Source organism: Erpetoichthys calabaricus, chromosome 14, assembly GCF_900747795.2.
Source record: "Erpetoichthys calabaricus chromosome 14, fErpCal1.3, whole genome shotgun sequence".
NCBI lineage: Eukaryota > Metazoa > Chordata > Cladistia > Polypteriformes > Polypteridae > Erpetoichthys > Erpetoichthys calabaricus.
Window position 1 is genome coordinate 32,232,133 of NC_041407.2, and position 23,097 is coordinate 32,255,229.

The 23,097-nt window shown below is 38.2% G+C and overlaps 1 long non-coding RNA gene across 1 annotated transcript in view; it reads right to left on the reverse strand.

Moving 5' to 3' along the window:
* LOC127530144 (uncharacterized) overlaps nucleotides 1-22,712 on the reverse strand; it is a 73,077-nt gene extending 50,365 nt beyond the window's left edge. The window contains exons 1-2 of the long non-coding RNA XR_007936651.1: nucleotides 22,655-22,712; nucleotides 5,943-6,012 (exon numbers count right to left, since the gene is read on the reverse strand). This is a non-coding gene — a long non-coding RNA (uncharacterized LOC127530144). The remainder of the gene's footprint in view (nucleotides 1-5,942; nucleotides 6,013-22,654) is intronic.
* Nucleotides 22,713-23,097: the final 385 nt, after the last annotated feature.

Genomic DNA, 23,097 nt, shown 5'->3' on the forward strand with positions numbered 1-23,097 from the left:
ATTAATGTGAAACACCCACATATTCCTATTATCTAGCAAATGAAATGTTCAAGAACACACAAGGTGGCAGAAGAAAAAAATATTTAAAATAAAGAAACTTATTTTTTGACAAGGTGTCCAAGTTACATACATTACAATATTGTACTTGTCACTAGTAAGACTAGTTAATATATAGCCAGAAAGAGCAATGCTTTGCAAATTTCGACAGACAGGGTCAACAAATCAATGACAAACTGAAAATATAACAACCCTAGTAGTAGCAGTTACTAGTATTGTTACATGTTCAGAGAATTATAAAACCTTTACTCACATGAAACATGTTTCCACTCTCATGAAAAATAGGAAAATTTCAAAAACCAGGAACAAGCAAATATGACTGCCTCAAAATGGGTAACTCATATTTCAGCTAAATCAATGTTCTGATAGGAGTTAATGCACTTACTATTAGATAGGTAGTGATAATGTAGAATAATAATGGGCTTGTTTTCATATGCAGGGCCAGTGCCTGGGTAAAAATACTCAGAGTCAGAGTTTTATTTAGTTAATTGATATTTTTATTACCGTGTTAGTAACCCAAGTTCCTCTAACATACCAACATGCAACCTCTTTGAGCACAGCCACAAGCAGTGTGTGGTGCTCCCAATATCTTTGCTAAAGGAAAAGGGTCCAAGTTTTTAGAGTCCTGGGGCCTCCAGCATAACGCCGTGTGTAGAACTCACACCAAAACATGGTGTACGGGCAAAAGTGGAAATGTGCGTATGCACAAAAAAATTCAGATGCACAAAACTGTATGTAAGCCAACTTCCACAAACATCAGCTCCATAAATCCCGGTCAGTGTAAAAAGTAACGCACATGCATGCGTCTACCGTCCCTCCCTGACTTCTCACACAATTTTGCATATTTTAATATGCAAATCAATATAAATATCACCTTCCCCATTCAGTGTTTGTTTAAAAGACAATGGCAAAAGCACGTGAAAAAATAGAATTTCAGTGAATGCGAAGTGGATGCAAGGAAAAATGTACTATTTGTTGGCGTAAGCAGTGGTATAAACAACAAAAGAAAGTTGATTGAGTGATGCACAGTGGCGGAGACACTCGAAAGTTTAAGTTCACAAAGTCACATGGTGCTCGAAATAAAAAAAAAGAAGTGGTCAGATATCAAAGTCGCCATGAAAAGGCGACTCGTAGCCCACCTTCTTAGTGTCATATGGAAGTATATCAGAGTACAGAGAAAAGAAAAAAAAATACGGACACAGTGAAGAAAAAGGTTGAAATGTCGACTTTAATTTTGAAATTTCCACTTTAATCTGGCAGTTTATCATTAAAGTAGAACGTTGTAAACTTCTTCTTAAAATCAAAGTTTAATTTACTAGAGTTTCTCAGATCCCATCAAAACTAAAGTAGCACGTTAAATGCTTCATATTCTATGTGTTCTGTGTGTGTGAGTTTTACATGCTTTTTAAATGGGCTCTCTCTTACGGCACTGATCGCCTCTTATAATACATTATATTCAAGATATTACAGCTCTCTGAACATTTTAGAATACTAAAATGTATACTTGATATCATTTACATGATGAAATGCATTAAAGCACGTATTAAACATGGGGACACGGTGGTGTAGTAGTAGCGATGAGCTAGATAGATAGATAGATAGATAGATAGATAGATACTTTATTAATCCCAATGGGAAATTCATATTCTTCAGCAGCAGCATACTGTTACAATAAATAATATTAAATTAAAGAATGATAATAATACAGGTGAAAAAAACAGACAATAACTATGTATAATGTTAAATATTAACGTTTACTCCCCCGTCTAGGGATTGTTCCTGCCTCCTGCAAGATCCTTGCTAGGACATGTGCAACTCTCGATGAAATAATTTATTGTAGCAGTACTGTGTCTGTCAAACATTCCAACCCCCAATTCCTGTCCTTCCTTTTCTTTCTCCACATAACCAATCACCACAATAAGCTCTGAAATGTCAAACCAAATCTTCAGAATACATCTATCCGTCACTACCGCCGAGCTGCCATGTCCAAATATTTAATTATTAACAGTATACATTATTTAAATTAAGTTAAAAATGTATCTGTGTAATGTAGCATGCATACCTTAATGCATTTCATCTTAAAAATGATATCATGAGCTCCAAGAAAATAGCGCTTGGAAATCTAAATTGACTTAGAATACAGTCATCATCATCTGTAAATACGTGCTCTCTTCTATTGATTTGAATTCCTTTATTGTTATTGTATGGTACAATGAGATTCAATATGCAAATCAACCATAAATGTAAAATAATAATAATAATAATATGATAACAATGAAAAATATACAATAGGAATGCCTAAGTACAATACACATGTACATATAGTGCAGATAGTGCAAATGGTTCATAAAGTGGCCGATGTGCAATATTACAACTGCAGTGAGGTAATTGTAATTACAAACAGTTCTACCAGAGAGCACTTGATAGACTGATTGAGTGCATTTATAGCTCTTGGGATGAAACTGTTTCTGAACCTCGAAGTTCATTAAGGAAAGGCTCTGAAGCAGACAGAAACAGACTGTGATCATGGCTGAGGCATTGTGTGCTATAAATGTTCTCCAGGGTACATGCTGTATCCCCATAATCCTCTGTACTCTCGACATACCATAAATTTACAGCCTGTTACAGACTCAAATCAAATGTATGTTTTTATTCTATAATAGCAAGAATAAGAGCAGCTCACTACTCAAAACAGAGGCATCTAGGATCAAATCACAAACGTCTTGATTACTAGTGAGTAGTTCTTACTGCTACACCACCAATCCGGTTGTATTAGGAGCATGTCAATGTCGCACCCTAACGTGAGTTCTTTTTCTGATGTTATATTCTTGAATAAAAGCACACTTGTTTTGTTATACTTATACCTTTTGTGAAAGTGTACATTTGATATTTGGACTTCAGGCTTCACAGATTATACATTTCATGTCTACATTTTGTGAATTATTACTAAAACATGAAAAATGTTTCTGTTTCAACGATGTGTTTACATAGATTGTTGATGACTCAGAAAAAACATGAAATGTATGTATTCCAAATGACAATATATTATTTACCTTCTACAACTCCAAGATAAACACTGAGCACTGGGAACCTTCTTTGCGACTTGAACTGTGGCAGTGGGTGGGGGGATGGGATAGCAGGCTGCTGCTTGCTGCTTGTGTTGATCGACATATTTAAAACACAAAAGACGCTGACAGAGAGGAGTATTACACATAGGAAGAAAAAATGTTAGATTTGAATACACATTAATTAGTATGAAAACTGAGAAGAATTTAAGAGTTCGGTGGACTTCTTACTATCAACTTCCAGTGAGTGTTCAGAAAAAATTCAGAAACAATTAAGAAAGCTAACAGAATGTTAGGTTATATAGCACAACGTGCAGAGTACAAGTCCAAGGAGGTTAGGTTGAAGCTTCACAATGCACTGGTGAGGCCTCATCTGGAGTACTGTGTGCTGTTTTGTCTCCAGGCTACAGAAAAGGTCTAGAAGCACTAGAAAATGTCCAGAGAAGAGCGACTAGGGTTGATTCCAGGACTGCAGGAGATGAGTTATGAAGAAAGATAAAAAGAGCTGAGTCTCAGTTTAAGCAAAAGGCAATAAATGTGTCTTATCTTAAATAGCTTTGATTTTCAGACAACCTAGCACTTTTTGCACCACATGCCAAAGCACTTCAATTATGGATGCAGGAATTATCTATAGAAAGCTTGAAGATGGGCCTAAAAATGAAACTAAGTAAGACTATTGTGAATCTAGAGAACTGGGGAGGCTAGAGAAGTAAAATGAGATTACATGAAAAGCTTATATACACTTTTGTGGCCTGCATACTAGGCCAATTCAACCCTGCTTGTAGAATAGGTAACTATTTGAAGATAAAAGTTTTAACATTTTGAAATACTGATCAGCAACATGTTTCACAATGAGTATACAAAACACATTGCCCTAACACAATGGTAAAACATTCTTTAATCAGTTAAAAAGAGATTTCTTTGCCAGCAACTAACATACATTATTAGTAGATAGACCACAGCTACAAACATATAGAGAACAATTTTGAAGCAGTGTGTTAAATTTGGTGTAATGAACATCCCATATTAGACTAAAGGGTTACTGGAATACTGTAGCTGAAATGTAAATTAAATTTGAGTGATTACATTTCAGGGCTTTAGATTATACAGGTGCTGGTCATAAAATTAGAATATCATGACAAAGTTGATTTCAGTAATTCCATTCAAAAAGTGAAACTTGTATATTAGATTCATTCATTACACACAGACTGATGTATTTCAAATGTTTATTTCTTTTAATGTTGATGATTATAACTGACAACTAATGAAAGTCCCAAATTCAGTATCTCGGAAAATTAGAATATCAATTAAGACCAATGCAAAAAAAGGATTTTTAGAAAAGTTGGCCAACTGAAAGGTATGAACATGAAAAGTATGAGCATGTACAGCACTCAATATTTAGTTGGGGCTCCTTTGGCCTGGATTACTGCAGCAATGTGGCGTGGCATGGAGTCGATCAGTCTGTGGCACTGCTCAGGTGTTATGAGAGCCCATGTTGCTCTGATAGTGGCCTTCAGATCTTCTGAATTGTTGGGTCGGGCGTATTGCATCTTTCTCTTCACAATACCCCATAGATTTTCTATGAGGTTAAGGTCAGGCGAGTTTGCTGGCCAATCAAGAACAGGGATACCATGGTCCTTAAACTAGGTACTGGTAGCTTTGGCACTGTGTGCAGGTGCCAGGTCCTGTTGGAAAATGAAATCTGCATCTCCATAAAGTTCGTCAGCAGCAAGAAGCATGAAGTGCTCTAAAACTTCCTGGTAGACGGCTGCGTTGACCTTGGACCTCAGTAAACACAATGGACCAACACCAGCAGATGACACGGCACCCCAAACCATCACTGACTGTGGAAACTTTACACTGGACCTCAAGCAACGTGGATTCTGTGCCTCTCCTCTCTTCCTCCAGACTCTGGGACCTTGATTTCCAAAGGAAATGCAAAATTTACTTTCATCAGAGAACATAACTTTGGACCACTCAGTAGCAGTCCAAAGAGAGACGCTTCTGATGCTGTCTCTTATTCAAGGGTGGCTTGACACAAGGAATGCGACAGCTGAAACCCATGTCTTGCATACGTCTGTGCGTGGTGGTTCATGAAGCACTGACTCCAGCTGCAGTCCACTCTTTGTGAATCTCCCCCACATTTTTGAATGGGTTTTGTTTCACAATCCTCTCCAGGGTGCGGTTATCCCTATTGCTTGTACACTTTTTTCTGCCACATCTTGTCCTTCCCTTCGCCTCTCTATTAATGTGGTTGGACACAGAGCTCTGTGAACAGCCAGCCTCTTTAGCAATGACCTTTTGTGTCTTGCCCTCCTTGTGCAAGGTGTCAGTGGTCGTCTTTTGGACAACTGTCAAGTCAGCAGTCTTCCCCATGATTGTGTAGCCTACAGAACTAGACTGAGAGACCATTTAAAGGCTTTTGCAGGTGTTTTGAGTTAATTAGCTGATTAGAGTGTGGCACCAGGTGTCTTCAATATTGAACCTTTTCACAATATTCTAATTTTCTGAGATACTGAATTTGGGACTTTCATTAGTTGTCAGTTATAATCATCAACATTAAAAGAAATAAACATTTGAAATACATCAGTCTGTGTGTAAAGAATGAATCTAATATACAAGTTTCACTTTTTGAATGGAATTACTGAAATAAATCAACTTTGTCATGATATTCTAATTTTATGACCAGCACCTGTACAGTAAAATTCTATTGTGGAAAATGGTTTGATGAGCATGACTAAGCTAACTGAGAAAGACCCTGTTGTATGTACTAAATCAGGTTAGAACAAATTAAATATTACACTTTGAACAGATACATACCTTGCAATAAGATCATCTGCTTCAAAAGGTGTAACAGCACTGTCCAATAGTTCCGTCTTCAAATAGCAATCTAATGGAAAATGTTAAAACAGCATTTTTTATGTTTAATGTTTCTGCACTACTAAAATAAAATTCAAATATTCATCTAAATGAAGTTAAATTTACACAGAGCTTATTTAACACAAAATAATAAAAAAAAAACATTAATTTTGGATCGTACAGGTACAGCCATGGTTTATCATTATTATAATTGATAAGTTTGTTGTTAAGAATACAAAAACGTATGTTAAGATTAAACTGTCTGTGTTCTCGTCTAATTCATCAGAGGCATCTCTGAATACCTCCCAGACAGTAGAATCCAGGCCGTCCTGTAGTTTCTCCAAATCCTCATTAGTCCATTTACAGTATGCACTGTTTTTATTTCTGGTTTAGCTAATTTAAATTTCTGTCTATAAGAAGGGGCAAGAAATATCATAATGCTCATAATCTCAGATGTTGAATCATGTTATTTCTACATTCATTTTGTAATAGGTGTGGTTGAATGAGCCTGTGCTTTAAGCTTCATTTGAGATAAGCAAGACCCCTTCCACTGAAATACTCCATAATCCAATACTGTACACAAGATCTCTGAGCACATACCAGTGCTTTCCACATTTACCCCTTTTTGTAACCTTTTTAGATGTCTTGATTTTTCAGGTGGCCTTGATAAAGAAAACACAAAACTGAATACTGTTTCAGTTTTGAATGTGCTTGTTTATAATATGCAGGGTTAATTCCTTTACACTGAACTGTGAATAGCTAATTTGTTAAAAGCTATTAGGAACTGTAAAGATGAAATTGTTTTTCTAAGTTGAAAAAAAATTATTGTATGGGTAGGTTAATTGTTCATATCTAAAATAAAGAATGGTGCTTTCAGTCCAAATGAACAGCATACTTGCAATAGATAATGTTGAAAAATATTTTAAACTATTTATTTATTTGCATAATGATATGTACTCTGAACAAAAGAATTTAAATAAAAAAGAAGAGTGCAACTGTGTACTCACTTCATCCAAACTTCCATTGAATATGTTTTCTTTTGATTAAGTATTTTGTTTTGAAACCGAACTTTACTATATGAAAGTAGTGTTCCCTTTAAAATGTAAATAAATAATAAAAAAGGAACAGCTCAAACAAAGAACATTGATTTTCAAATAAATGTAAGTAAAATAAAGCCAGACAGTGAAATAGCGGATGCTCTAAACTCGCATTTTCCTCAGATCTTCACATGTGAGGAAGTAGATAATCTCCCAGTGGTAAAAGGCACTAATAAAGAGGTACTGTCGGATTTGGAAATTAGTACTGCTTAGATTAAATAGTCTGAAATCAAACAAATCAACAGGATCAGATAAAATTTACACTCGAGTTCTCAAGGAGGTTAGCAAGTACATACTGTGGCATGCAAAAGTTTGGGCACATTTGATTAAAATTTCTGTTCCTGTTAAAAGTTAAGTGAGTAGAATATGAACTAATCAGCCAAATGGCATAAAGTTAAAGATGACACATTTCTTTTTAGCATTTTATGCAAGATCAGTGTATTGTTTTTGTTATGTACAACTTTATAGCGAATAAAGGAAAGAAGAACCACGCAAAGGTTTGGCCATCCCAAAATATTTGAGGTCTCCTTAGGGCTATGGCTTTTTCACAGTCATCGTTAGGAAACACCAGGTGATGCAGATTGCAAACCTGTATAAATTCTCTGACTCCTCAAACCTTGTCCCAACAACCAGAAGCCATGGGCTCCTCTGAGCAGCTGCCTAAAACTCAGAAAAATAAATTATTTGATGGTAACAAAGCAGGAGAAGGCTACAAGAAGATAGCAAAGCATTTTAGGTAGCTGTTTCTTCAGTTTGTAATGTTATTATGAAATGACATTTAACAAGAACAGTGGACTTCAAGTTGAGGACTGGAAGACCAAGAAAACGTTCTGAAAGAACTGCTTGTTAGATTTCTAAAAATCAACTAAAAACTACTAATTGACTGCAAAAGACCTTCAGGAAGATTTAGCAGACTCTGGAGTGGTGCTGCACACTTGAACAAATATGGTGGAGTCAGCACAAGAAAACCTTTCCAGCATCCTAGCCACAAAATTCAGCAACTGAAGTTTGCAAACGAACGCCTAAACAAACCTGATGCATTTTGGAAACAAGTCCTGTAGACTGATTTTATGATAGCGATTGCACTTCATACTTAGCCCCATTACGCTGACTCAAAAGGGCAAAATGCCAAAAAACAAAATAAAACCGATACAATTTAATTAATTAAACAACAACATGCAATTAACAATAAAAAGTGAGAGCACGAAATGAACAAATTAACGGCAGTGTATTTTAAATTTTACATGACCTCTTAGCCAAGTGTCCAGATGTTTGATGTTGCGGAATGTTCCCAACCTTCGTTTTTATTTTTAACTCTCACGATTTTACTATGGAAACACTTAGTTAGATTAACGACTGAGTGTGGAGAATGTTATGCCCTTATAATGGAGGAATACTTAGGACAAAAATAAGCAAAATAAATCAAAGAACTGTGAAATATGACAATAAATACATAATAACATGAAATATGGGAGTTTGCAAGATCTCCCCGTTTCTGTGGGGGTTTCCTCCCATGGTCCAAAGACATGCAGGTTAGGTACTTTGGTGGTACTAAATTGTGTGTGTATGTATGTTTGCCCAGTGATGGACTGGTGCCCTATGCTGGCTGGGATAGTCTCCGGCAGACCCCTGCGATCCTGTTCAGAACAATGTGGGTTTAAAAATGACTGACTGACATAAAGGAATAAGGAAAAAAGGGGCATATTTCCTGACCCATTTAATTATTTATACTTGCATTATTTACATGAAAGGGGAGTCAAGCTAAAGGTAGAAAATGGGAATTATTAGAAAATGGAACGAACCCTAACAAATTTTATAATGTTATTTCTCAGTGTAGTCTCCACCCTACTCAATGCACTTGCGCCACATGCCTGAAGTCCCTGGATTCCAGCAGCATATAAAGTTTTGTCCTGTCCTTGCAACCACTTGTGCACCCGAGTTATTGTTAAACACTACACGCCGAGGGGTACTACAATCACTAGTGAAAGTTACTGTGACTTGGTAGAGACCAATGTGAAGCCTGCTATTCAATCCAAATGGCGGGGACTGCTGTCTCAAGGAGTCCTTTTGCTGCAGGACAATGCCCGCTCACACACTGCTAAGAACACCAAGGCTTGTCTGGAGAAACTGAAGTTTGAAGAATTGCCACATCCTCCTTATTCTGCAGATTTGGCACTGTTTGACTTTCACCTTTTTGGACCGCTAAAAAACATCTGGGTGGTCGTCGATTCAAGGCAGATGACAACGTGAAGAAAGTGGTGCATGAGTGGTTGCGAGGACAAGACAAAATTTTTTATTCTGCTGTAATTCAGGCACTTCCAGGCAGGTGGTGCAAGTGCATTGAGAAGGATGGAGACTACATTGAGAAATGTCATTATCAGTTTTGTTAAGGTTTGTTCCATTTTCTAATAAATCCCATTTGCTAATTTTAGCAACTTGCATTTCATATTATTTATTTAGCGTCACATTTGACAATACTTTTATTTATTAATTTGTGCATTTATCCATGCATCCATCCAATTTCTAAACCCACTTTATCCTGAGCAGAGGCAGAGTCACAGGGAAGCTGAAGACTATCCCAGAAAGCATAAAACTCTTTTCTTTTCTTTGTGCCTATTAAATATCACATAAATCTCATTCATCAGATTACAGTCTGCCAATTTTGCCAGTCAGTAAGACTCATGCAACCATGCTGGGCCAAGAAAAACTCAACTGAAATTTTAAAAAGGCATCCATCCTGTCACAAAGTTATTAAAATTAGGGTGGCCGAGTGCCATTTAACCCTTTACAATGACAACTGAGCATCACAGTGAAACCTATTCATTGGACATGGCAAGTCTGCCAGCCAATTTGAACCATGAACTCACTTCCGGTTGAGTACGCTGTGCGCGTTTGGCTGCCGCTTCTTACCAGTGTTGTTGCATTTGTTTTGTTTTGTCCTGTCGGACTTGACTGCTCTTTTCGAATTTTATTTACGAATGCCACTGGTGGTTGCCTAGATCATACCTGCTTCAGTCCTGTGCGAGCTCTCCTCCTTCTCTCCTGTTACTGCCTTTGCGGTGAATCTACTTTTGCTTCGTTTGCAGTCGCCAGTCTGAACTGCGAATGTGCAGCCTACCCGCTGTGCTTTTCCTTCTCTAGCTGGTTATGCAGTGAGATCTGGGTTGGCTAACGTGTGTAGCTGGAGTTAGCATGGTGTTGTGTGGCATTCTGTTCGCTCTTGGAAGTGTCCACTGCTATCTGGATATTCATAGCCTGTTCTGTCTCTGGTTTGGAGTTGTGCTGTGTGTTGTCATTTCTACTTTTTTGGCAATGCAGCTCATTTATTCTCCATATGAACTTAAAAATCTTGACTGTCATCCATGATTGGTCTCCCTGAATTATAGTTTTTGCCAGTCACTTGGAATTACTCGGCATCCTTGCTATATTCACCGTTCTAAAAGAGGCCCCTCGCGGATCTATGGCTCAGATGCGTCGATTCCAAGTATATTGACATCTCACCGTGTTCAATGGTGTAATGCTAGGGCTGTCCGAGGAATAAACATGGGCCATCTTCCTCCACTTCAGGAAGTGTCTGCGCCCTACTCTCCTGGCTGTTCCAACTTTAGGCTCGGCCTTTCGAACACTCGCTCCATCACAGATTAACAACCTCATCTCCCAGAAGCAAGTGGACATGTTTCTTCTTACAGAAACTTGGCAACAACCTGGTAACTATTTACATTTAAACTTGCTGTCTCCACCAGGCTATAGCCACATATCTAAACCCAGGTTAACAGGAAAAGGGGGTGGCCTGGCTGTGGTTTATAGATCTACCATGACAATGAAGGAACTCTCCTTTTCTGAAGTCACATGTTTTGAATATATAGCTGTTAAAATGGTTTCATCCCCTCCTGTACTGCTGTTGTTAGTTTATTGCCCTCCCAAATCTGTGGTGAACTTTATGTCTGAATTTAATGAACTTCTGTAATCACTGTAATCTAATCCATTTGCCCTGCTGTAATTTTACTTGGTGATTTTAATATTCATGTTGATATCAACTGCTCTCTTACAGCTGAATTGATCTCAACTTTGGATTGTTTTCACGTGACACAGCATGTGGATTTCCCCACTCATACTCAGGGTCATATTCTTGACCTGCTTTGTTCAAATGGCTTGTATAATGTCTCTGTCTCAGGTTCACTCTCTGGTATTTCTGATCATAAGATTATTGAATGTAACTTTAGCATTATTACCACTAAGTCTGTCAAGAAAAAGTCTGTCTCCTATCGCAACATTAGGTCTGTTAATTCTGATTTGTTTGCTGCTTCCCTTCTGTCTTCGTCTCTTTCTGAATTGCATAGATTGCATAGTCTTCCCTTTCCTGAAAACATGGTTTCCCTTTATAACAGCTGTGTTTCCCAACTGTTAAATAACTTTGCTCCCTTAAGGACTAGACATGTTCCAGCCTCCCGCTCCTGTACACCGATGAGCTCAGAGCTATGAAAGCCACTACCTGAGGTCTTGAACGGCTTTATAAGAAAACGGGCCTCATAGTTCATTCATAGCTTTACACTGAGCACATACTTAAATATAGGGATGCCCTTAACACTGCTCGCTCCAACTATTATTCCTCTGTCATAAATGGTGCTAAGTCTAGGCCTAGAACTCTTTTTAGAACTGTTAATAAACTCCTCCAACCCCCTCCTCTAGCATGCCCCAAGACAGCTGAACAGTGTCAGGCTTTCTTACATTTCTTTAACACTAAAATTGATCAAATCTATCACAGTTTCCCCTCCACACCACAGTCAGTCACTCACTCATTCTGATCTGCCATCTCCATCATCAAGACTTGCTTGTTTCTCGCCTGTTGACTCTCTTGCCATCTTTGAACTTATTAATAAGTCTAATGTCTCCTCCTGTGTGCCTGATCCTGCCCCCACTTCTCTGCTTAACACTAGAATTACCAGAGTCTACGAAAAAACTCGTAGATCCGGCCCACCTTAAAACCGTTCTCACCTCTCTTTTGTCTTCTAAATGTGCCGATTAAGACGAGCCAGCAAGCAGCCGGCTATTCCATCCCCCACCGTCGCAGAACGTTCACTAAGTTTTCCCAGCTCATGCCTTGTTTGATTATCTGGGAGTGACTGAACTGCTAGAGTTTTAGAGTGGAAATAATAGATCGTTATTTGGAACACACGCATTTCACGTGTGTTCCATTTCTACAGTAATCTGTGTAAACACATTTTTAAAAAAGAAACATTTTTCATATTTTAGTAGTGAATGACAAAATGTAGGCATAAACTATATAATATATGAAGCCTTAAGTCCAAAGATCAAGTAAACACTTTCACAAAAGGTTAAAGAAAAAACAACAGTTCCCGTAGAGTAGTGGTAAGATTTGCTGACTTGTAATCAAACGTCCCCGGTGTAATCAAGAGTCCCCGGTTCAATCCCGACTTCCTCCTATATTTGCTGTTTTCAGTAATGAGCTTCTCTTATTGTTAATATTATACACTACACACATACACTTGGTTTGTGTCTGTAACGCACGGTGTACATTTATAGGACTTGTAAAAGTTTCCATTTTTTTTCACTTTTATTCTCTCTAAATCACGATCACGATACATACTAAGTCGCGGATAGTTGACACAGACTACTCAGCCAATCAGTGCTTAGCAGGCCTGTTGCGCCTTAGAGACTTGAGTTCGATTCCCCGCTGGAAAGAAAGTGTTATTTTTTTTTCTTTTTAACCATATAAAGTGGTATGCACTGTCAGTCAGTCAGATCGTTGTATTTTCATGTGGGATGCTCCTTTTAAAATATTATTTTTAACAATTGAGACTTCAATTAACATGAACAAATGTCTTTATAACTGTTATTATAATATATATATAAAAACAGCTAAGGGGATAGATAAATAGCTATAGCGCGTCTTTATTTGATCCAAATAAATAACATGCGAGCTGATTTATTTACTTATCTTCCTAGAGCATAAAGTCACAAGTGAACTGTTGAGCTTCCTCTGTTTGATCGTCAAGGGAATGCTCACAAATTACACGTGTAATGACACGAAAAATACCTGCTGACACTTTAGTACGCGAGCAATGGTACGAGAATGCAGTTAGACTTTTTTTGGGCACATACATCACGATAGTGTTTAGATCTGGACGGTCATCGAACCCAGAAGCTTGATTGGGAGTCAGCAGTTGTGTGTGGGAACTGTTAACATTTGAATCTGATGATTATATATAAAACCGTGCCAGAACTTGTGCGCGAACGAGACTGGGAAAACTGTGGACGTGGATGTGAGTGGTGTGTGTGACTGAGAATGACTGGTGTTAAGCCTGAAGTCCAAATATCAAATAAACACTTTCACAAGTACAAGTATAACAGAACAAGTGCGCTTTTATTCAAGAATATAACTGAAGAAAAAAGAAAGCAGGTTGCGGTAACCGGTTGATGCGACTGCTTGCGTGGTGCAATGCTAAGAACTGCTGACTCCCAATCAAGAGCTTCTGGGTTCAATGCTGACAGTTTCTCAAGTTTGCCGTTTTGAGTAGAGAGCTGCTATTATTGTTAATATTATACAATAAAAACACACATTTGATTTACGTCTGTAACAACTGCGGTAAATTTACAGTGCTTGTCAAAGTTAGCATTCACGCTCGCCCCGATCTGACACTGCTGTTTTCAAATAAAGACGCGCTATAACAGAGGTGAACTCAGATCGGAGAAAACAGAAGCCATCCCTGCAAGAAACGTCCCCTCACATATAAGAACAACGCAGCTGCACCAGGCGTCAAGGCGCAAGTCCGGCGTCATCCTGCCAATCACCTGTCCTTCAAAGAAACAGCACGGCTTACAGAGCTCGCCAATGCTACACCGTCCAGATCTAAACACTAGCATGGTGTATGTGCCCTAAAAAAGTCTAACTGCATTCTCGTACCATTGCTCGCGTACTAAAGTGTCAGCAGGTATTTTTCGTGGCATTACACGTGTAATTTGTGAGCAAGCCCTTGATGATCAAACAGAGGAAGCTCTGCAGTATACTTGTGACTTTATGCTGTAGGAAGATAAGTAAATAAAGTAAAACTAATAAAACGTGAAGCGTTTTAAGGTGGGACGGATCTACGAGTTTTTTCGTAGGCTCTGGTAATTCTAGTGTTAAGACATGCTCATGCATAATTAGTATTCCTATTGCCTCATTGGTAAATGCATGTTTCATTTCAGGTTCTGTCCCTACTGCCCTCAAAACTGCTGCAGTTACCCCAATCCTTAAAATCCTGACCTGGATCCTTTCTTTTTCTCCAGTTACAGGCCTATCTCTAATCTCCCTTTTTTTGGCTAAGGTGATGGAACCCATGGTCGCTACACAACTCCATGCTTTTCTTCTAGATAATACACTCTATGAGCCTTTTCAGTCTGGCTTTCATATACAGCACAGCACTGAGACAGCTCTTTTCCGTGTAGTCAATGATCTTCTCCAGTCTACAGATTGTGGTTCCCTTAATATTCTCCTCCTTCTTGACTTAAGTACAGCATTTGACTAATAGGCAACAGTTTGTCACACTCGGCCGATATAAATCCTCCACCTCACCTGTGTCGCATGGTGTCCCTCAGGGTTCAGTCCTTGGGCCATTACTTTTTCTACTTTATATCCTTCCTTTGGGTCAGATTATTCGCAGACATGGCTTTAACTTCCACTGTTATGCAGACAATATACAGTTATATCTTAATACAGACTCCCCTACAGTTTCACCTCCCAGCACACTCACTGAATGCATCATTGATCTTAAAGCTATGGATGGAAAATAACTTTCTCAAACTTAATGCCAATAAAACTGAAGTGTTACTGGTAGGTCCAAAATCCCAACTTTATAAGGCATTCAATTTCTCTATTTCTGTTGAAGGTACACTTGTCAAACCTGCTCCTGTTATCAAAAATCATAGTGTTTTGTTTGATTCATCACTTAACTTTGAGTTACACATTAGGTCTTTTCCCAAAATTTCATTCTATCATCTCCGTAACATTGCCCGCCTCCGTCCATTTCTGTCCTTGTCTGATGCTCAAACTCTGGTTCATTGTTTCATAATGTCTCGTATTGATTACTGTAATTCCCTCTTCATTGGCCTCCCTGCAAAATCTATACAGAAGCTACAGTATATTCATAACTCTGCAGCTAGAGTCCTCACCCACACAAAGCGTTTTGCTCACATCTCCCCAGTTCTCTTCCAGCTTCACTAGTTACCGGTTCCATCAAGGATTAAATTCAAGATTCTGCTTCTCACCTTCAAAGCCCTACATATCCTTGTCTCCCTCTATCTCACTCAGCTACTAGCTCCTTACACTCTCTCAGGTCCTCGAGCAGTAATCTCCTTACTGTCCCACGCACCAGACTCTCCACCTTGGTGCTATAGCACCTCAACTCTGGAACCTTCTTCCTCAGTCTCTCTGAGACTGTTTCTGCACTTTTAAATCGCAACTGAAAACTTTCCTCTTCTATAAACTTTTGTCATCTGTGTGTTTTTTTTTTTTTTTTACTCTGTATGTAAAGCGACCTTGGGTTTGTGAAAGGCACTTAATAAATGTAACCTAGTATTATTATTACTTTGGGCCAAGTAAATCTCTAAAACTGCAACATAAAAAATGAATCTTGTCACAAAGCTATGAAAATGAAGGGTGGCAAAATGCTGCACAACCCTCTACTGCACCTGTTAAACATCAAAGTTAATCCTAGTCATTAAAAATGCGAATGTAACAAATTTGCCAGTCGATTTGAGACAGGTACTCGCATTGGACTGTGTTAAACTCAACTGCAACTTAACAAAGGCATCTGCCCATTAGACATCACAGTTAATTTCATTCATTGCCAGGTTTGACAGTCAGTCTGACCCATGTAACTGCGTTGGGACAGCAAAGCTCAACTGCACTTTAACAAAGGTACTCACTTTTCTCTGAAAATCAGAGTGGGTCAACGACATACAACCCTGCATAATGCCAGGTGAACATCACATTGAAATGTGTTCATTAGATATATGGGAATATGACAAAATTGCCAGTCCACCTGACCCATGTACCCAAAGTTCAACTGTAATTTAAAAGGCATCTTTCTTTTCTCAAAACTAGTGTAGCCCAATGCCACGTAACCCTCTGCAGTCCCCATTAAACATCTAATTCCATTTACTAGATATGGGAATGTGCCAACTTTGGCTGTCAATTTGACCCATAAACCCAACATATATAACAAAAGTATATGTGAAAATGAGGACTGTCCAACCTCACCTAATGCTTTACTGTGCCCATTAAACATCAGAGTACATCTTACTCATTAGATATGACAGTGTACCAAGTTTGTCAGTGTGCCAGTTGGGTAAAACTGAACTGCCATTTAACAAAAAACTTTGAAAATTAAGTTGGTCCGATCAGGTATAAAATGTGGAAAACTGATTTCTTTTTTTCAAATAAAGGGCCTTTTTTAGTGACGCACGTTAATATCTTTTTATGCTGCAGAATATTTTGACTGGATCTTAATGCTGAATAAGTAACTGCTTTGAACAAGTTTTATAAATAAGAAACAGGCTAGAAGAGAAAAACTTCAGGCTCACGTGAAATGGTCACATTCTCCCCATATCTCTGTGGGCTTTACACCAGGCCTCCCAAAAACTCGCAGGTGAAGTAAATAGAGGGTCAAATGAAGCACCTCCTGTGATGGATTAGCGCCTCAGCCTGGGCTGATTGCCCATGCACATTCAATAAATTCTGCTAAGGAAAACTCCGGGCTCCGAGACCTCTAGTTATATCAAATATGCAACACAGAGGCGGCAACTGAACCGACAACTAAAGCCTTAGCCTGTATATATGGAGTAGGATCACTGTCAAAATAACACCCATTTTTCCACCTTTGTGGCACATGCGCAGTAACAAAAATCAATTGTTTCTTCTTTGATAGAGAATGTCTTGTGCATCCAGTGATATATTTTTGACAGTTTGCTCAAGCCTGAGAACTGTACTCAAAATTTTCAGAAGCAAGAGTAACTTTCAGAAGTGCATGCATAATTGACATGTGTGGGATGTAAATATGACTTAAATTATTACAAGTTATTTTTGACTGTGATCTTACTCCATAGGAATTATTAAGGATAAGATTGAGCAACATACGGCAACAGTCAGGCATGAGTTCAGAAGAGGGAGATCATGTTTAACTAGCATGCTGGAATTCTATGAGGAAGCAACAAAAGGACATGATCAAAGTAGTGCATATATTATTTATCTTGACTTTCAGAGGGCATTTGATAAGGTGCCACATGAGATGTTCAGCATCAAAGTAAAAGTAGTGGGAGTTCAGGGTGTTGTTTGTAGATGGGTATAAAATTGGCTAAGACACAAGAAGCAGAGGGTTATGGGGTAAGGAACCCTGTCAGAACTGGCTGATGCTAAGAGTTGTTCCAGAGTGGTCGGTGCTAGGGCTGCTTCTATTTTTAATATATATAAATGATTTGAATAGGAATATAAGTAACAAGTTGATTAAGTTTGCAAATGATACCAAAACAGGTGGATTGGGAGATAAGCTCAAATCCGTTGAGTTATTACAGAAGGACTTGGGCACATTTATGGCAGATGACATTTAATATTGGTAAATATAAAGTACAGTGATCCCTCGCTATATCGCGTTTCGTCTTTTGCGGCTTAACTCCATCGCGGATTTTAAATGTAAGCATATGTGAATATATATCGTGGATTTTTCACTGCTTCGCGGATGTCTGCGGTCTACAGTACGTTGCTTCCTCAGTTGATTTGCCCATTTGAATTCAAACAAGGGACGCATTTGAATTCAAACAAGGGACACTATTGGCGGATGGCTGAGAAGCTACCCAATCAGAGCACGCGGTTAAGTTCCTGTGTGCTGCTGATTGGCTCAGCGACGGACTGCTGCATTAACCAGGAAGTCTAATCTCACTCATTCAGCATTAACGTGCCCAAGCGCCAACAGAAGATGCAAATGATTGCAGAAAAGGTAAAAGTTTTGGATATGTTGAAGGAAGGAAACAGCTACACCGCTGCAGGACACCATTACAGCATAAATGAGTCCACGATTATTTTTATTTAAAAAGGAGGAAAAGCATATAAGATCTACGGCCGCAGTGTCCTTTAAGCAGGGCGCAAAACGAGTTGCAAGTGGACATGATAAGGCAGTAGACTGGATGTAATCTGCTTTAGGGATTTGGATTGAAGAGTGATGGAAGAAGAAGAACGGCGGTGCTAAACAGTCGCCTGAAGAGGCTCCTTTAGAAGAGCTGTAACGCTATCCTTTGTCGTGCAGTAAAATTAAACTCATCGTTATCGGACAAGTCGTCGTGTCATTGTTGGTGAGTAACCATAATTAATTATTTACGTACAGTACTTATTACATGTACATAGTTTAGTGTCACTGTACACACATTTTACTGTATACAATTTTTCTTGCATTGTACGTATTTATTGCTGGTGGCCTGTCTGTCGTAATGGCTGTAACATATGTGATATCGGAGATGCTCGATATCTTTAAAATAATATTTAGGTTTTACTGTATGTAAACTGTGTTTACATACATAATTTCAACGAAGCTTACCTAATATCTAAGAGAATACAAAGGGTTTATGCTGCATAATTGTGCGTGAAATGTTTATAATAGTATGGGAGAGTTTATAAGGGCTTAAAATATATAAAAATAACCATATAAACATATGGTTTCTACTTCGCGGATTTTCTTATTTCGCGGGTGGCTCTGGAACGCAACCCCCGCGATGGAGGAGAGATTACTGTATTCCACATAGGAAGTAAAATTGCTAGCTTTGAATACACAATGGGAGGTCTGAAAATCGAAAGTACACCTTATGAGGAGAATTAAGGAGTCGTAGTGGACTTGACACTTTCAACTTCCGACAGTGTTCATAAGCCTTTAAGAAGGCTAACAGAATGTTAGGTTATATAGCACGATGTGTAGAGTACAAGCCCAAGAAGGTTATGCTCAACCTTTATAACCAGGGGTACGCATAACTTTTTCAGTGAGTTACTCAGGTAAGTACCAGGGGATGGTGTTTGGTAATCACCCCATATGTAGAGAGGCCTTAGTAAGCGCAGTCCTCCCTGGTGTCTACCTCATAGTCATCTACCTCAGCTTCCTGTATTAAAGACGATGAAGATGCTGTAAATGCACCTCCGTGTCCCTGGTTGAGCTGCCTCTTAGCTGACTCCATCCACAGGTCAACAGCTGGCATTGGGTCAAATGTCTCTGTGATCTTCTTTAACAGATGAATGTGCATCAGGGCTATGAGGCAAGGATGTGACAAATGAGAGCTGTACTTCTTTTTTATTATGTTTAGATGTAAGAATTTCTTCTCACAGGCTGCACTGCTCAAAGGCAGTGTAAGAGACAGTTTAACCACATTGATGATATTGGAGTAAGCATCTAGATTGCTTGTATTTATTATGTGGACCAAGCCATACACAGAGGATGTTGCCAAATATGTTCCTACTTGCTTTAAGTGCATCCATTCTTTCACTGTGGTGTCTCTGCCGAGTTGCAATGTGGCATCATATTTCTGAAAAATGGTACAAACTGTTGTGTTGCCAAAATGGTGGAGGTCTTGCTTTTCCTGAGGCCCAGGTTAAAGGATCAAATACTAAGAAATGATCATATGACTTGAGGGAGTCATATCTGATTTCAAACTCTTCAATTAACCCCCTGAGTAGGTTTGTCGTCTCCCTGTCAGCATCAGCATTAGAAACAACGTATGTCCTATAGTGTGTGAACGGTCCATGGCTACCATGAGTTCATCCTTACATTCTCCAATGATCAGCTTTTCCTTCTGAGACCTAACAGATGTAGTCTTCAAAATGCTGCCAATGTCAAGCATGTTGGCCAGGAAACATTAAAAATGTCCTGTGCAGACATGTTGCAAGTCACTGCTATCACTTGTGGACAGCTGCATTTTAATGGCTGGCAATAGCCTTGATATTCTTTAACAGTGTGTCATGCCTCAATGCAGACCATCTGATATTATGAAACCTACCCAGTTTCACAAAGGAGATCTCATTCTCTTCACACAACTTCTTCAGCATTATTGTGTTTTTGCTCTACCTTTTTGTAAATAAAACTGCAGCAGCTTGACCAAAGACCGATTAAAGGTCTCACAGTATGGAACATTGTGATCAACTGATTTTGCGCAGTTTTCCAGGGTGTGCAGTGCACAGAATATGCACAAGAGAGTCTCCCCACTGCAGCTAGTTGCCGTAGTTTTGGCACAATGCCGTTATACATACCAATGTTGACAGCAGCCTCATATATGCATACGGTGACCAACTTTGTCATCCAGTCATCCAAGAAGGCGTCCTGGAAAAGCTTCACAAGTCCATTCATTATGGCCTATGCAATTCTGTCAGTACTGAGGTCAGTCAGTCCAAGGAAGACCTTTGTAAACTCTCCATTGCTGGACACAGACAAAATATAAACGATCTCCTGCTTGGTTTTAGTAATGTCCTCAGATCCAACAAAAATCAGTCCCCAGAATTCAACAGACTCCAACCTGGTTCTTAACTCCCTGCTGATAGAGTGTGTGATGGTCTGCATGATCCCTGTTCCCCCTTTACGTGAATGACACGCACCTTCAACATTTACTCCTAGCTGCTCCAGAAAAGGAATATCCTCAGCAAAGGAAGACATGGAACGTGTGTGTTTAGCTATATTAAAGGCGAGGAGAAAAATATTATAAAGAGCTTGTTGTTGTTCTTCATTCAGCTTGTTTCACCATCTTGCCAGTGGGCACCTGGATATTTCTTCTTGACTAGCTTGTTTATTAGAAATAGACTGAATCACATTCAAGTGCTCCTTGCTTTTTTCATGTTTGTCAATTGATGATTGAAATTCTCTGAACTGGTGTAAAATGCACTAGTTTTGTCTGCAACATGTGGATGCGAGTGGCATATTTTGCACCACATTTCCGTGTGCTCATCATCAAGCCATGGCACATCCTGGATCCATTTTTCAGAAAAAAACTTTTTTTTTCTGCTCCGGCTCAGTTTGCTGTTTCTTTTCATGTGGCAAAAAGCCAAAGCACCTGCTTAATGTCTTTTGGACATATTGTAAAGAAACACATGTAGATGCGATACAAGGTGTTTATGACCTGACTGTGAGGTATGCAAAGGCGCCGTAGTGACACAAATGATGTTACACATTCATGATTTTATTGTGTATGCATACCTGCATACCAGTTAAGTGCATACTTGTTTATAACGCACTGGTAAGGCCTCATCTGGAGTACTGCACACAGTTTTGGTCTCCAGGCTACAAAAAGGACATACCAATGCTAGAAAAAGTCCAGTGAAGAGCAACTGGGCTGATTCCAGGGCTACAGGGGATCAAATATGAAGAAAGATTAAAAGAGTTGGGCCTTATCAGTTTAAACAAAAGGAGACTAAGAGGAGACATCACTTAATTGTTTAATATTATGAAGGGATATTAAAATAATATATTTAATATTATGAATATTATAATAATATAATATTATAATAATATTTTAATATTATGAAGGGTTTATCTTAGGCTAGGGGGTTGGAAACTTATTAAGGGTAAATTTCACACAAACATTACAAAATTTTTTTATACACAGAGAACCAAAGACACATGGAATAGGCTACTAAGTGTGGTAGACAGTAGGGACTTTTAAAACTAGATTTGATGTTTTTCTTAGAGCGATTAAATGGATAGGACTAGCGAGCTTTCTTGGGCTGAATGGCCTGTTCTCATCTATATTGTTCTAATGTTCTAATTCTTATACAAGACCTCCACGGCTAATCAAACACTGTATGCTTAACAAGAAAATAATAGATAATGAGTGGATTAGGTCAGTGATGTGTTTTTTCCTCTTACTGTATGGGAGGATTTAAGCATTAATCTAGTTAAAGTAGCCAGAATTCATTCAATTTTGTGCTAAATTCCAGGGCTGCATTGGTACACATGTAAATGTTAATTAAAAGAAATTGTTGTTAAAGAACGACAAAGTCAAAATTACATTATTATTTAAACACTAAGTGGCTATTAAAAATATACTGGCTTGTACTGAATAAAGTGGATTGATTAAGTAGTACTGCATTATAATATAGCAATAGGAGTATTAACAATCTATTTTTATATAGTGCATTTCTATTGTGAACAACAAATCAAGTGTAACATATACGTACAGAGACACAGTGACATGCTCAAGATTACAAATTGAGTCAAACCTATGAAATAAACTGACAACCTTGAGATTTGGGATCCAGTACCTTAGCTACTACACCACACTGTCTGCCTAAGGATTATTACACTTACAACAAACTTGTGTCCTGAAAAAATCATAACTTAACATAAAGAGAAATATAAATAACTCCAGGCTTAAATGTATCACTTAAAAAAAAAATGTTAATACAGATAATGAGGATTTACACTGTACACAAAATTTGAATCACTAGACATATACATAACAGAAAATGATTGCATATGAATCTTACCTTTTGCCTTCATATTGAACCACAGTAGTACAGTATTTACTAAAACATTAAAATGCTGAGATACATACCAGGTTTGTCAGAGGATCCAAAATACACCAGGGCTGCAGGAAACAAGTTGGCCTAAAACAAAATACACCGTAATTAACAGATGTGTAAATAATAAAATTTAATAAGTTCAGCTACTTCTATAGTAGCTACTTCAGTAACAATATATTCTGGCCAAACGTTACACACAAATTCACATAGTTAAATAAAACAATCATGAAACATTTGAACAATGCAAGGTGTAATCTCTCAAAATAATTGACATAAAAGAAATGAATACACATGTGAACAGCAATGTAGATAATAGATATTTTGTGAATCACTGTGACTGTCTATTTAATAACATTTGAACTTGTACAGCTAGTCTGCATATGAAAAAGTATTCTTTAATATACAATAAGCATTTTTTTTTTTACTTATCATTATTATTTTTATTTTACTTTGACAATTTGGACAGCACGTGGAG